This window comes from Symphalangus syndactylus, chromosome 19 (assembly GCF_028878055.3).
Source record: "Symphalangus syndactylus isolate Jambi chromosome 19, NHGRI_mSymSyn1-v2.1_pri, whole genome shotgun sequence".
Lineage (NCBI taxonomy): Eukaryota > Metazoa > Chordata > Mammalia > Primates > Hylobatidae > Symphalangus > Symphalangus syndactylus.
This window is the reverse complement of record NC_072434.2, coordinates 69,580,182-69,596,955: the sequence shown is the minus strand read 5'-3', so window position 1 is coordinate 69,596,955 and position 16,774 is coordinate 69,580,182. Positions and strand designations below refer to the sequence as shown.

Genomic DNA, 16,774 nt, shown 5'->3' with positions numbered 1-16,774 from the left:
TGGGGACTCTACATGGGTACCATCCACCTGTTCAAGTCCTTGCTCAGCTCCCATCACCAAATGGTCTAGAAGAAGACTCAGGGTCTCTCAACCCACTCCCTTTTCTAAAAAGTGCAATGCCAGACATCATGGAGTAGTTGAAGCTTTCCAAAGTGTTTTCACATGTTTTATTTGATTTTATGTTCATTGTATATAATATCCCAAATGATGTGACACCCACTTTGCAAATGAAGAATCAAGAAGAATGAGAGGTCATTAGCAATGTCCAGGGCTACCTGGTTGAAGAGGGCAGAGCTGGGGCCAGTCCTCACCTTCCCCATTTCTCTTCCTTGTGCTTCCTCCATTGGGCCATGCAGTCTCTCCCTCTTCTGCAAGGGGGAGTGAGGAACCTTTTTTTTTTATTATTATTATTATTTTTAATCCTGATTTAAATTTTTTTTTTATTATTATACTTTAGGTTTTAGGGTACATGTGCACAATGTGCAGGTTTGTTACATATGTATCCATGTGCCATGTTGGTGTGCTGCACCCATTAACTTGTCATTTAGCATTAGATATATCTCCTAATGCTGTCCCTCCCCCCTCCCCCCACCCCACAACAGTCCCCGGAGTGTGATGTTCCCCTTCCTGTGTCCATGAGTTCTCATTGTTCAATTCTCACCTATGAGTGACAACATGCGGTGTTTGGTTTTTTGTCCTTGCAATAGTTTACTGAGAATGACGTTTTCCAGTTTCATCCATGTCCCTACAAAGGACATGAACTCATCATTTTTTATGGCTGCATAGTATTCCATGGTGTATATGTGCCACATTTTCTTAATCCAGTCTATCATTGTTGGACATTTGGGTTGGTTCCAAGTCTTTGCTATTGTGAATAGTGCCGCAATAAACATACCAGCCAGCCACACGGGGTGCCATGCAGGGCAGGACACAGCAGGCTTAGCACCAGAGTCCTGCCTTTTAAGGGCTCCCAATCAAATGAATGGTCTGCTTATCCCCGTATGACCAAGAGTCTAGGAGAGGAAGTTAAACTTCCAACCAGCACAGAGGCTCTGGCTGGAGAGGCTCAGAGTCTTGCCCTAATTCCACCCCATTTCGCCTCTGTATTGGTCAGGGTTCCCTAGAGAAACAGAACCAACAGGACGTGTGTAGATATATGCACAGAAAAAGATCTGTTTTAAGGAATTGGCTTATGCAATGACGGAGGCTGAGAAGTCCCAATTCTGCAGAGTCAGCCAGCAGGCTGGAAACCTAGGAAGGAGCCAGTGCCGTGGTTCAAGTCCAAAGGCTGTCTGCTGACAGAATTCCCTCTTGCTCGGAGGAAGTTCGTCTTTCATTCTATCTGGACCTTCAGCTGATTGGATGAGGCCCACCTACGTTAGGGAAGGCAATCTGCTTTACCAGTTTAAATATTAATCTCATCCAAAACCACCCTCACAGAAACATCCAGAATAACATTTGGCCACGTATCTAGACATCATAGCCAAGTCACATTGACATGCAAAGTTAACCACCAGAAACCCTCAATACTAGGGACTGTCACAGGCTCTAGGCAGTGTGCTGGGCCCTGGCCATTGGGGCTTGGTGGGAAAATGGCAGAGTGACGACCAATGGGTCCTTTTCATGTGTGAGAAACCATCATGAATCATGGCATCCCGCATCTTGGCACACACTCATCTTAGGAAGGAAGCTGCCTTACAGTAAGTTGGGAAAAGTGTGTGACCCAGCCTCCTCCATTTAGGGATGAGGAGCCTCAGGACCAGAGAAGAAGGGGACCTGTCCTGGCACTCTCACCCTCAGAGCCTGCACAGGGTAGCTTATCATTGTCTCAAGAGCAGTGTCCACCCTCATCATGAGTGGGGACCGTCTGTGCTGTGGGCTACCCAAAACAGGCTCCACAAAAGGATGGGGCTGGGCAAATTCCAAAGCTTAGCCTTAAGGATAAACAGCCCCTTAGACTCTGTAGGAGGAGAGCCGCTGGTCAGGAAAATGAGACCCAGCCCTTCTGCCACCATGCCCTCCCACACCTGAGCAGCAGCCCCGAGTGTCCAGATCTTCCCATGCCACCATCTTCTAAGTCCTTGCATAGCTACATCCCTTTCTCACACCATCACAAAATGGACCGCCCCTGGCTCCACGCCTCTCTCTCCCTAACAGGTACTGCCTCTTTAGAGTGAAGAGTCCTGGATCTGAAGGAGGTCTCACTTGCATCCTGACCCTGCCAGTTCCCAGCTCTGTGACCTGGAGCTTGTCACTTCACTTCTCCAGGTCATGGCTTCCTTATCCATAAAATGAGAATAATCTCTACCTCAACTAGTTGCTATGAATGCAGAATGGGGTGATACAGACTATAGCACCAGGATAGAGAGAAATAAAGACTGTTGGGTGCGGGGGTGGGGGGAATGCCATTGTGTAAAAGGCACAACAGTGTCATTGTTACACATACCATGCGAGTCGGTAAGTCTCAGTTCAAATCCAAATTCTACCTCATTTGTTTGTGTGACTATGGGCAAAGTGTTTAACCCCTCCAAGCCTCAGTGTCCTCAAGTATAAACAGGAGACAGTAGTGGTTCCTACTTCATATTGATACTTTGAGGATTAAATGAAATAATGTACAACAAGCCCTGGGCACAATGCCTAGCACGTAAAGTTAAAACATTAATATTATCATTTTTATTTCCATAATTATTACCATGCAGATGTTCAGGCCCCACCCTCTGGTCTCAGGGCTCTCCTCCCCTTTCTGGCCTTGAGCATGATCATTAGCAACACACCCTCTGAATCAGGAGAATCCAGTCACTGCAGGGGAAAGCTGGGGTAGGGGGTGTAGGTAAAAGCCATGGCAAAGCCCCTCTGAGGACTCAGGTGGATGATAAAGCCAGCATGGCCCATCCTGTTACAGGTGGAAACATGAACTCAGAGTTGCAGGATGGAAGCTGGAGACCAGCAGGTGAGCTGAGGAGGGAGGCATCAGCTGCCCCTGGAAGAGTCCCTAGACCTGAATGATGAGTACAAATTGGGAAACACAGGACACGTTGGCTTATTTGCCATTGTGTGCCAGAATCTGCAGACACAGCTGGTTCTGACATAGCTTCCCTGGTTCCTATCTAGTTAACAGGAAACAAAGACACCCCAGAGCTGTGCGACTCTGGGACTAAAGCCAAATGAGCAGGACACCAGGCAGACCTAGCCCCAGCTGACTTGCTTCAGGTGACAGCACAGCCATCCTCAACTCCAGCCAGCAGCCATCTGGGTCAACGTGAAATCCAGAGAGGAGAAGAGAATGAGAAGGCCCTTTTCTGCTGACTTGTCATAGGCATAGGCCGGGTACCCACTCTGAATAGCTCAAGCAGTGAGGGAGCGGTTGGGAAGAAGTGGGGGCAGCCTGCAGTGTGCTGGGACCTTCCCTGGGGCAATCAGGCTAGAATCCCCACGCTCCACCAGCCCCCTAACTCAGCCGGCCCACCAGCACTACATCTGGTGGCCCTGCACATGAAGCACACTGGGGCCACAGAGCCTACCCCAGGTAACCACCCCCAGCCCCAGGTTCCCCCTCCTCTCACCAAACTTGTGCATCCTCTGGCATCCTTGGTTCTCAAACATAAGAATGCAGGAGCAATTTCTGGCTCAAATGTTTGGTGACCTTCCACACATCCTTTTGGGATCCTTGTTTTCAGCCTCCCTCCTTCTTCTGGTCCAGTGTCCTCTACTCCTTGGGTACTTCTCCGACACCTAGGCCTCAAGGGTCCATAGCCAGCCTAGCCCAGCTCTGGGGGAGCATGCACCCAAGTGTGGATGTGCATCAGAAAGTTTCCCCAAAGTATCTTCCAAGAAGATCTATCATTACTCATTCCTAAAAATACTTACTAAGCATCTACCATTTGCCAGGCACTGTAGTAGCAGCTGGAGATACAACAAAAAGCAACGCAGACAGGAGCTGGCCTCTACCAGCTGCCGTTCATTTTGTGTTGACTCTGAAAACACAATGCTTCTGGGAGTGGTAGCCTGTTGAGCAAGGCATCAGTTGCTCACCTAAATATGGATTATTTTAATCAAACTGAAGACAGAATATGTATAAAGGAACGCAGTAATGCCAGCTCCGGCATTACTTAAAAGTTAAAACAACTTAAAAGCTGTAGGTGACCGGTTGCTTGTAGTTTGTTTTGAGATATCATCATTGATCTGAGCAAGGCCCTCTCTTACATATATAATTGTTCATTTATTCATTCATTCATTTCCTTTTATCCCATTAGCCCTTTTGCTCCATCCTTGGCAATTATTGGTTTATGTTTCATGTGTATCTTTCTGTTCCTTGTGTTCTTACAAAATGTGTATTCTGTATGTGTGCAAAGATTTTAAATTTACCTAATTTGTATCCCATTCTTTCTTACCTTTTGCCCTCAGAAGTGTAGCTGCAGGGCTCCATGGGAGCAGCCACTATACTTTGTCTACCCACGCTACCAGTGAGAAACACAGACTTGACCATGTCACCTCAAATAATGTCACAAAACCCTAATGCATGTCACCTTAGGGACTGGTATGCCGATTTCTTTGTGATTTATACCTAGGAGTGGAACTGTAGGGTCATGGGTTTGTTTTGTTTTTTTTTAATTAGACTGACTGCCCTCCTTGACTGCCCTTCAAAGTGGTTACATTCCCCCAGCAGAGCTGCAGATTCTCTGTCCCGCATCCCCTCAGACGCTTGGCAGAATCCAGCTTTCTAGCGTTTGCAGTCTAATAGGTAAAGTGCAGTCTCTCTCTTGTCTTAATTTGCATCTCTCCAGAGATGAGTTGGAGCAACTCTTTATATAAAGCGTTAGCCTTTGGGGTTTCCTTTTCTGTTCGTTGTCTGCTTAGATGCTCTGACCATTTTTCAACAAGATCGCTGCCTTTTTCTCTTTTTGATTTGTACTGGTTGCTGGTATGTTGTAGATGCGAATCCTCTTTCAATTTTAGACATTTTAAACACCTTCTCTCATCAGTCACCTGTTGATTAACTGTGGCTATGGTGTCCTTCACTGAATGAAAATCAATTTCACTCATTGTTGCCTCATATTTTATACTTTCTGAAGTTTTATTTAAGAAGTTCTTCCTTGCCCCTAAGACACAAAGATAGACTCTTACATTATTTTATATTTTCTTTATGAAATTCGAGGATTCTAATTAGTCCTCTCCTGTCGTCGGATGCCAGTATCTGGGACTACGCCAGGTCAACTCACGAGTCAGAGTTACTTCATTCGCTGAATATTTAATGAGCACTTACTATGTATGAGGCACTGTTCTGGGAGCTGCAGACAGAAGGCAAGGTGTAGTCCCTGGACGGGATGACAGAAGTGGACTAAGAACTCCATGTGACAGGAGATGAGAGAGGTCAGGAAAGGGCAACCTCAAGTAGAAGGAATGAAATTTCAACTTGCAAACTGCCCAGGAGGGAGAGACCACAATCTCAGCAGGCACAGATCTACCATAAACACGTGACATGACGACCATGCAAACATTTGGGGTAGCCCAAGAGTGGAGAGACTATCGTTGGGGGATCTAGAATTCCTTTCCTAGTCTAGAAGAATCATACTAGGACTTGAATGATAAAGCCTAAAGTTCTCAAAACCAAATGTGGAATCAACTACTAAGAAGAAACTTCTAAAATGCAGTGGCTCGGCCTCCATGTTGTACCCAGTGGACAGACTCCTTCTGTATAAAGACAATCTTTGGTAGCAGTTTCCTCCAAACCTGCAGAAACCCACGAACTGGCGATTGAGGGCTGAGCCATGGCCCTTTGTAAAAACCTCCATGGGCTCCTAAGACAAGTGCCGACTCTAATGATCACCTGCAGAAAAACTCGCCCCAACCAGCAGGATACCTATGCACTTTATTAAGATTATTCTAAATAGCACTATCCACTTTGGGAAATTTTAAGAGCCAGGCATTACAAATTTATTAAAATACTTCAATGGAAAAATAGCAACCACAGTATCAACTCAGAGTACAACCAGAGCATACAGGACATGACCCTGCTGGAACCCTTACCAGACCTGAGCCAAGGCCAGTCAGAAAGCAGGATGATATTTCACAGCCCATTAACACCTCACAGTACCAGCTGTCTGCATGCTCAGAGAAAGGTCCGTCACCTGGGCTTGTGGAAAGGGCATTGTGGGGAAGTCAGGAACCTGAGTTTGGGTTCTGGCTTTGCTTTTGACTGTGTGATTTTGAACAATCCCTTTATCCCCTATGTCTCAGTGTCCTCATGTGCAAAATTAGCACGTTGCATTGCATCAGTATTTCTGAACATGGAACAGGGGTGGGAAACATTTCAGAACTCCTTGGGAAAGTTGCCAAAATACAAGGCGGCACAGACCCTGCCCTGTACCTGCTAAATCAAAACCAGAGGGTGGCTTGGCCAGGCCGGTTGAGAGCCACCTGACTGGTTACACGTGACTCGGGGATTGTTTGCACATCACCTGAAGCATCCCTAGCACACTAGGCTCCTCGGGAACCTACAGACAGAATCCTTGGGCTTATCACTAAACCTATCGACTCTAACCTGTAGATATCATTCCACGGTGCTGGGAAAAAGGGAGGGGGGGAGGGAGGAACTGTAAATCTCTTTGCAAACACAAACATCTTCCATGTCGTAACTTAGGTCCATAAACCCTAAATCTAAAACACGGCTTTGATCTCATAAGTGAGTCCTACCACATATGAGTAGATGCAAAGAATGCAAAGAACACATACAAAGAATCCCATTAGGTTACGAGTGCCTCGAGGATTGCAGGAAGTACTGCTCCAGGTAAGGAGACACTGTTTTGCTCATTGCTGCATTCCAAGCACCTGGATCAGGGCAAGGCACACAGTGGTTATTCAATAAGTATCTATTGAAAGAATGAATGAGTTTACCCATCTTCATATCCTTGGCCCAGTGCTTGCAATAAATGTTAAATGAGCAAATATAAAACATTTTAAACTTTTCAAAATGCTTTCATAAATCCTTCATTAGTTGATCACAGCAACTCACCCAGTTCTTCATTTAGATGAAGTAGGTTAGCTCCTTCTCTACACCAGACTGTCTTCCTAGTGTGCTTAAGAGCAAATTATCTTCTTCACTAAAGATAAAGCCTGGGAGTATCCAGTGTACAAGAGGGCGGTTCTGAGGCCCAGCCACATGTCTATCCATCACACAGCAGGTCCCAGGATTCAGAACCTCCATCCAGACCATGCTGTCCAAGACCTACTAATTAACTAACTGAATGTATACATATTCAAGAGTGTGTAATACTCTACCGTTTAAAAAATTATTTCAGATGGCTTATCAGAAATACACAAAATAAAGAAAAATAATTGAAAATAAATATTAGATCCAGGAAGAAATACAGAGATGGGAGAGAGAGAGATACCAAGACCACAGGGCCCCCGAAGAGCCAAATTCACTGGCTTGAAAATTTGGATCTAAGTTTCCCAGAATAGCCAGGTGTGGTGGTGCACACCTGTAGTCCTAGCTACTCAAGAGGCTGAGGCAGGAGAATCGCTTGAGCCCAGGACTTCAAGTCTGCAGTGATCTATTATTGCGCCACTACACTCCAGCTTGGGCGACAGAGTGAGACCTTGTCTCTACAACAAAATAAAAATTAAAAATAAGTTTCCCAGAAGCTGAAGTGGAAAGAGAAATCAGTTACTTAGCTGTCCTTGTCCATAAAGAAAAAGGACACCAGCTTCTCAGGGGAAACAAACTATTCCCCAAACTCATATTTACAAGTTATTTTCTGTACACATTTTAACTACAATGGAGAATACTGCACCCCCATAGCACACACAGCAATAGGCATTAAACTGTTTGTTGTAGCATCCCTCAATAATGACTAAGTACTGAATACAAAATATAACCCAGCAAAAATATTTGATGGAGGAGGCAAGACAATGCAATGTGGTCCAAATTTTAAATGTGCTTTAGTCATCTTCCATCAATTTATTTCACAACTAGTGAAACCAGTCCAACTGCCCATAGAACTTATGCTGATGGTTTTTTGAATACACATGGAAATTGACTCTCCCTGGTCTTAAAAGTTGAAACTTACATTTGTCTTATCTGAATTCCTTCCTCAGAAAACTGACCCTCAGGCAAGGAACTGAAACTCACTAGACCACCACATCCAGTGAGGTGCCAGATCCCTCATGCATCATGATTGCTTCCATACCTCTCCCTAATTCCCATTTTCCTGCACGCGGTTGCATTCCTTCCCCACTATATAAACCCCCAATTTTAGTTGGCTGAGAGGAATTGATTTAAGGCAATCTCCCATCACTCTGGCTGACATCACCCAAATAAAGCTTTCTTCCCTGGCAATATTCATTGTCTCAGTAATTGGCTTTCTGTGCATCAAGCAACAGAACTAGACCAAACCCCTGGCATTTCAGTAACAGATTTTGATTCCTTGACCAGAAGGCCTTGTTCAAGGCTCTGCAGCCGTGGGCCAGGAGAGTTTCAGAAGCCCTCCTAAGCAGCCACCTGGCCCTTTTTTGGCTGGAGGTGGATTTCGGTCTCTCTCTCTGACTCTGTCACTGCGGCCCCTACTGCATTTCTGATTGCCTATGAAGAACAGCCTTTGAAATTTGACATCTGCATCTGGATAAGTGAGTGTCTTTTGTGGGTACCAGACGAGGGGAATGGTTCAATTTTGGGAATTCCAAAGAAATTTCCATTTGCAGGTTGAACAAGTGTAACCAACAGAGAGGCAAGCCCTCCACCTATTTGTTTGGACACTCTTGGGGCTTGTTAGTAATTGTTTGTGTGTATACACATCTGTGTCTGGACAAGTAGGTTTTGTGGGTCCAAACAGTGACAACTGCTCCTCTCAATTTTGGGAATTCTGAAGAAATTTCCATTTGCAGGTTGAACAAGCCCAACCAAGAGAGGAAAGCACCCCAACTATTTCAGTTTGGACACTCTTGGGGCATGGTGGCTGCTGCTGCAGTTGGATTGTGTATTGGTGATTGTGTGTACGTCGACATAGCTGTGGGAGGTCAAGGTTCAATCCCACAGTGTAGCCTGCTTGGATGCACTCTTTAGGTTGGTATGAATGTAGTTGTGGGCCAAGAGAGCAAGGGAAAGTCTACGGCCATACCCATACCACCCCGAACAGCCTGATCTCATCTCATCTTGGAAGGTCTTTGAAGCTGTCTTACAATTGGATTCATTTTACTGTTAAATGGGAAACTGGGTCGGAGTTCCTTGTATCCAGGCTTGTATGCTGCTCATCTAAAAAGCGTCAGGACTGATTAGTATGAAGTTGGTGCGAAAGTAATTGCGGTTTTTGCCATTGCTTTCAGATGGCAAAAACAATTATTTTTGCGCCAACCTCATACATGATGTTCTTCTGTGGTGCTGTTTGGCCCCAGTGTTCTTTGGAGTCTGGGGAGGTTTGGCCTTTAAAAATCAAACTGCCTTGGGAACTGCTTAACCCAAAATTTTGGTTCACAGGCTTCACTGGATTACCTACCAGGGCAAAATTTAGCCACATGAACATGTTCATAAACAGGTGAGTTTGTACTACTATCTCATGGCTAGAATTCCAAGGTAAAAGCTATTGGATCTTTGTTTATACGTGTACATATGTGTCTGGATATCGTGTTATCTTTACATGGTACCAAATTGGCTTATAAATAAAAAGGAACCCATAAATTAAGTAAATAAGTCCAAGCCTTTTTCAAGTTCATGTGACTTAAGTAAATCCTAAACAAGCTGGCTTTAAAATTATTGGTAAGATTAAAATAGAAATGTTTTCAGCGTTGTCAACATATTTTTTCTGGGTTTTATATTTGTCTCTGCTAGATATTTTAAAGTGTCAGAGTTTGGCACAGAAGGTTATAAAACTATAAACCCAGCCAAAACAAAATGATCTTTGTGTGATTTTTTTGTAAGACTAATATCATTAGTTTAATAGAAAGAGCTGAATCTTCTGAGTTATTGGTGAAAATACCCACATATTTAAGGTTCTTGAGTGAGCACTTAATATGCACAGGTTATAAAAATAATTAACAAGGAAATAATGACTAGCTCTGTCTAATATCTCAGCTCTCATACATAATCTAGACTGCTAAAAATGAGTGAAATGTAAATGGGATAAATGCTATAAGTGAACTTTTTATGTAATTTAAAATCTTGAAATTATTTTGGATGCTCACTAGATGTCTAAGTCATTTCCAATTAAGAAAGGGTTATAATATAGGCAAAACATGTTTTTGTAAAAAATTATGGAATGTTCTTACCTATAAAATGCTAACATCTGATAGACAGTTCAGAATTACTTGCTTCCTAGATCGTCACTCAAATTTAAGGTTACTAAGAATAGGAATTCTAGCTAATATATAATTTTGGGCCACAATCCCCAACACAGCCATGCTGCCGCCCTACCTCCCCTGCTTCCCACCAGTTGCCCACATCCTCCAACCTGTTCCAACAATCTGATAAAATGTGGTGGATTACTATGAAGTTCTAGGTGTGCAGACATGCCTTACCGGAGGATATTAAAATGACGTATCAGAAACTGGCACTGGAGTGGCACCAAGATAAAAATCCTGAGAATAAAGCAGCAGAGAGAAAATTCAAACAAGTAGCCAAGACATGTGAGGTGGTGTCAGATGCTAGAAAATAAGACAGCTTAATTTATATTAAACCAGAAGGAGGATTAAATGGTGGAGGAGGCGGCGGAAGTCATTTTGACAGTTGTTTGAGTTTGTCATCACATTTCATAACCTAGATGATGTCTTCAGGGAATTTTTTGGTAGAAGGGACCCATTTTCATTCCACTACTTTGAAAACCTATTTGAGGACTTTTTTGGGAATCAAAGGGGTCCCCGAGGGAGTAGAAGCTGAGGGATGGGTTGTTTTTCTCAGCATTCAGTAGATTTCCATATTTTGGAAGTGGATTTTCTTCTTTTGATACAGGATGTACTTCATTCTGGTCACGAGGTCACGGGGGACTCATTTCATCCTCTTCCACATCATTTGGTGGTAGTGCAATGGGCAACTTCAAATGTGTATCAACTTCTACTGAAATGGTTAACAGCAGAAAAATTACTAAAAAAAGGATTGTCAAGAATGGTCAAGAAAGCAGAAGTTGAAGAAGAGGGCCAGTTAAAGTCCTTAACGATACATGGCGAGGAGCAGCAGCTGCGCTTGGATAACCAGGAATTCGATGCACACATCTAACAGAAATGTTAAACTATAACAAGCACCATCTGAGGATTACACTTGATCTTAGCCAAAAGGCCGAGAAGCGATCCATCTGAGGATTAACAAAAACAGTTTTTGAAGATATCCAATGAACTCGACTTTCAGTATAACTGTACCTGAAGTATTTATAAACAGCTTCTCAGAGCTCCTTTTTGTCATAGACATTTGAGTTTATTGTTGGGACCACAAAATACGACTTTTTGTGTTAAAAATTAATGTAAATCTCTGTATGCACTTTGCTTTTTTATTAAACATACTCCAAGGTGAGCCTTAACTCTTCAGTGGTAGGACAAGTTTGTACCCTAACACCAGCATGGATCTGCTTTTCCCGCACGTCTGGAAATGTGAGCCAAGCAGTGTCAGCCTGTTATGACTTTAACATTGCCAGGACAAGCCTTCTATAGAAACAATTTCATTTTTTTTTCAGTGTTTAGTAGTGAAAGATACTAATGCATTAATGGTAATATACTTCTGGTTTAATATAAATTAAGGATGTTTTCTACTTGTGCATAAATGCGGGCAATTTAGTAGGTCTTGACAATCATTTAAACGTGCAACGTTAAGCTTGGGTTTTAAAAAAGTAAAGCTGGTAAGCTGGGTCTTTGTCATTTGCTTTAAAACAAAGAAGCGCAAATGTGTTCAGTGCATTCTTTCCTGAAAAAAAAAATTGTATATAAAATGTGCCAAAGAAGATGTGTTCTTATTGAGAAAAATAATAATTTTGTTTAACTCAGAAGTTATCTGATATGGTTTGGCTGTGTCCCCACCCAAATCTCATCATGAATTATGCTCCCATAATTCCCATGTGTTGTGGGAGGGACCCAGTGGGAGATCACTGAATTATGGGGGTGATTTCCACCATACTGTTCTCATGGTAGCGAGTAAGTCTCACGAGAGCTGATCTCCCTTTGCCTGCTGTCATCTACGTAAGATGTGACTGACTCCTTGTCTTCTACCGATTGTGAGGCTTCCCCAGCCATGCGGCACTGTAAGTCCAGTTAAAACTCTTTCTTTTGTAAATTGCCTGGTCTCAGGTATGTCTTTATCAGCAGCATGAAAATGGACTAATACATTATCTAAAGGTTAAATTATGGACTTGGAAAGGTTATTTATGAAACAAGGTAGAAAGGAACCAGTGGTAGGGGAGAGAGATGTGAAAAAGTTGATTGGTCTCCTATGTTAGAAAAAAATTCCCTTAAAATACCGATTTGCTCTTAATAAAATCACAACAGGTTTTGATTTTGGTTCTATACTGTTTCTTTTTGAAAACTTCTCATATTCATGTCTCAGAATGTGTCTTGCTGCTTTCAGCTTTTTTCTCCCCCTGAAAAGGCCTGAGATGCTAACTCTCTCCTTCAACTTTTTTGCTAGCTCTTTTAACTTTTTTTCCTCCAGTTCTAACTACTGCAGTGGCCTGATGCTGAAATGTTTATCTGTAAGGTCTAGAAAAGCAATGTTTTCTCCAGTATAACTTGATTCTGTACTCTTGGCTTTTCTTGATTAGGTCTAAATTGTTCCATGTAACTGGCAAACTTCTCATGCTGCTCCCCTGCTCAAAGTACTAGTTTCCCGGTTTCCTCTTTCCCAGGTTCACTCATGACCCTGGACACACTCTTCCTGTACCTGATTAATTCAAGTACTCTTTTCCCATCAGGTTTGGCTTTCAGGTTATCTAAATGAGCTTCCCATAAGGAGAAGCAATCACGCTGCAGAAGGTCTTTCTTTGCCTTTTGGTAACTGGCCTAAGAAGCAGATTTACATTTTACTAAGAGAATTTCTATCTCCTCATTATTAAGTTTTTGATTAATTAGGAAAACCGAAATTTAAAAGAATTAAGGTTTTTACATCCATGTAACTTTCTGTATTGCTTTTAAAGTCCTCGTGCTATTAAGTTACAGGGCATTGACTCCTGGGTCTGAAAAAGGCACCTACAGGATCCTGCTACATCCTCAACACTGACACCAGTCAAAGCCTCGTCTTCAGACCCAGGAGAGGGTGACAAAACAAACTGCTTTCATGAGACACAGGGCCAGAAATTAAAACTATTCAATCCCTCTAGGCCCAGGGACTATAGCAGAAGAGGTGGGCACGTGAGATGGCAAGGCCAATTTTGAGGAGTAAAATTAGTTCAGTCTTTCTAAAAACTAAACATTAATATCAAAAGCACACTGATGCAAGGCCAGCATCTGGGCCTCTGTGTCAGAATAACAAGATTTTCTTGAAGCATTGATCTGCTCTGATAGAAAATTATAAAAGGTTATAAAAGGTTTATATAAATGTCAAATTGATTAAAATTAGATAAAATTGTTTATAAGGTTTTATTGAACTTAGCTTTAACATTAATAATACACTATACAGAGGTAAATTCGATTTTCTCTTTTGAACAAAATGTGTAATATTAATAAGAGATAATAGGAGATTTCTGTTTACCTTTTGAGTTAGCTGCAGGAAAAAAAAAAGAGGGGAGAGAGAGACAGGTTTAGTTGGCCCCATGCTGTCTTTGTTGTCTTATTATCTGGGAAAGTGGATTTCCTATCAAAAAGTAAAGGTCGGGATTTGGTGTTTTTTTTTTTTTTAATATTTGAATTATCCTTCTGGCTAAATGAATAACTATTCTATAGTGACTGTGACCCTATTTTGTGAAATCAGGTGTATTAAACCTTTGATATTTGACAAATTTTCCAAAAGCAAAATTTCAAGTTTTAAATTCAGTCTTTTTGGCCAGGCACAGGGGCTCACGCCTGTAACCCGCACTTTGGGACACAGAGGCAGGCTGATTGCTTGAGCCCATTTCAAGACCAGCTGGGCAACATGGCAAAACCTCACCTCTACAAAAAAAAATACAAATATTAGCTGGGCATGGTGACACACACCTGTAGTCCCAGCTACTTGAGAGGCTAAGGTTGGAGGATTGCTTGAGCCAGGGAGGTTGAGGCTGCAGTGAGCCATGATTGTGCCACTGCACACCAGCCTGGGCAACAGGGCAAGACCTGATCTCAAAAATAAACAAATAAATAAATACATTCAGTCTTTTTGACCACAAACTAATTTTTTAGCTATTAGGGTCCCTTGAATTCCAAGAGAGACATATTAGGCTTATTTGGTATGTTAAAATTATATACAAATCATTGTCATATAGTAAATGTTTAACTTTCTTTGGGTTATATTTATATAAATGTGTTATTAATGTATATTCCAAAATCATGTGAATTCCTAAATTTCTGATCTTAGTATATGTTATCAGTAATAATTATGATTATGTTAAATTGTTGCATGCCACAGAAATAACCAATCTTCCTTGTCAATTGTGTCTTCAACCCTGACTGTCCTAAGACTTTTGTCAACCACAATTGTTTTACTTTGATTCTTCTCAAAAAGCAGTTTATAATCAGCTACAGTCAAAAACTTGCTTCTTTAGGGGAGTTCATGAAAAGGACTCTTGAATGCAGATTTCTAATAACTTTGGAGATTGTGCCACTGGATTAGAAAGAAAACACCCAGGACTCTCATTGGAGGGCTGATGTGTTCATGAGGATTGCTGGCCCAATATCAAGCAGAACAGGACTAATTGCATGGACTGAACTAGTAGAGGACTGAAATAAGTTTTTATTATGTCTTTTATTTGAAATATTGCTGATTGTTTTTGTTTTGGTTTTCAGAGTCAAGAACACTTTTTCTTTTGGGCTATTTATAGCCTTTAACAATTGAGTAAAATAAACTTATCAATAAAATGTGAAGCATATTTCTCTCTCTTTCTCTCTCTACCCTGTTTCTCCAGAACCTGAAAACTATTTGTGGTGTTCTTACTTTATGGCTTAATATATGCTTTCTATGCAAACCATAGGAGATTGGCTTTATGATGACAGGCATATTAACCTTATATTTTGGCTTTGGGGTTTTGGCTCTTATGTTGATTTAAGGGTTAAGGACTGTGTGCTCACCTCCACTCCTGTCTGGCCTAGAATGTTTAATTGGCTATAAGCATTGGCTATAGGTATCCTACTGAAGGACAGGATGGACGCAGGACAGGTAGCCATACCACCCTGGCAATGATATGGGACAAAATAAAAGCTTGGCCATCAATGTTGCCTCTGGCATATCGAGACCAAAAGAGACCAAAACGAAAACAAAGTCCTAAGCCTCCCATCAACTGAATGGATCCACTTGTAGCCAAGGGGACTCCAGTTGCCAAGAGACAAATCTTGTCTAGGAAAAGGTCTTGCCTCTTGCCCTGCTGAAGATACAAGTAGCTCCCAGAAGTGGGTTGGCTCTTAGCCCCTTCGAAATGTATGGAAGACCATTTCTCCAACTCCTAGACTCTAGATCATATATAAAATAATTAAGAACTATATTAACTACTGTCTCTGAGCTTGCTTCCAACAAGCTCCAGTTCCCTACAGATGTGCCTCTCCACTCTTTGAAACTGGAGGATCAAGTCTGGTTGAAGACCTGGAAATCCCAACAGGCTGAAGACCAGCCACAAGCACAATAAGTCAGCCCTTTTGAAATGCTGCTGACCACCCACTCATCTGTCAAGTTAGCCAGCATAGATTGGGTAAAACCAGTCAGTCCCTCTGGAGTAAACAGTCATGGTCTTGTGAACACCACCCCCCAACCACTGCCCCTGTGCCACCTGCCACCCTTATACCCAGCCAAAGATCCTAGATAAGAAATCATAAAGGGAACATGCACTTTTCCGGTCATTGTTCTCTCCTAGACCCTAGCTTTTCGCATGTGGCATGTAATGAATCAGGAAGACGTTTTTGGTAGACTTAGGATTGTTCTCTTGGATTCCCCAGTGGATTCACTCCAGATTCTGCTACTTTAAAATTTGGTTTATCTATGCTATTAATCACTTTAGTTCAATGTGGCCTCAAATGTTGTTCAAAAAGCAAAACAAAAGTACACAGATCATGGTCTTCCAGTGCGCCAGATGCCAACCAGGTACTTTGAGTATTTCCCATTATAAGTGGAATGCTTTCATTCTTCTCATTATGCCACAACGACCTTCCTCGACATGAAGCATCCAGGATTGATGGTCAGATTCCCCATGACTGAGGAATTGATCAATAGAAAGGGGAGGGACTGAAACTGCCCCAACTGTTCAACAGAACTGATGCTTCTGGTTTTTTGAATAAACATGGAAATTGACACTCCCGGGTCTTAAAATGTGAAATTTACATTTGTCTCATCTCAGTTCCTTCCTCAGGAAACTGACCATCAGACAAGAAGCTGAAACTCACACAATTACCACATCCAGTGAGAAGCCAGTCCCCACAACCTTCATGTTTGCTTCCATACTACCCCTCCCTAATTCCTGCTTTCCCACACATAGCTACACTCCTTCTCCACTATACAAACCTCCAATTTTAGTCCGTTGAGAGAGTTGGGTTTGGGACTGATCTCTCATCCTTCTGATTGATGTCACCCTAACAAAAAGGCTTCTTCCCTGGCAATACTTGTTATCTCAGTAATTGGCTTTCCATGCAGTGAGCAACGGATCCTGAGTGTTTTGCTAACACTAGGTGTCTGGAAAGTTGGAGAACA

The 16,774-nt window shown here is 42.3% G+C and overlaps 1 protein-coding gene and 1 pseudogene across 5 annotated transcripts in view; one reads left to right on the top strand and one right to left on the bottom strand.

Moving 5' to 3' along the window:
• Window positions 1-16,774, bottom strand: part of CNIH3 (cornichon family AMPA receptor auxiliary protein 3) — a 323,021-nt gene that overhangs the window by 81,562 nt on the left and 224,685 nt on the right. The gene's annotated exons all lie outside the window — the stretch shown is intronic.
• On the top strand, window positions 2,448-11,221 carry LOC129458798 (dnaJ homolog subfamily B member 6-like; annotated as a pseudogene).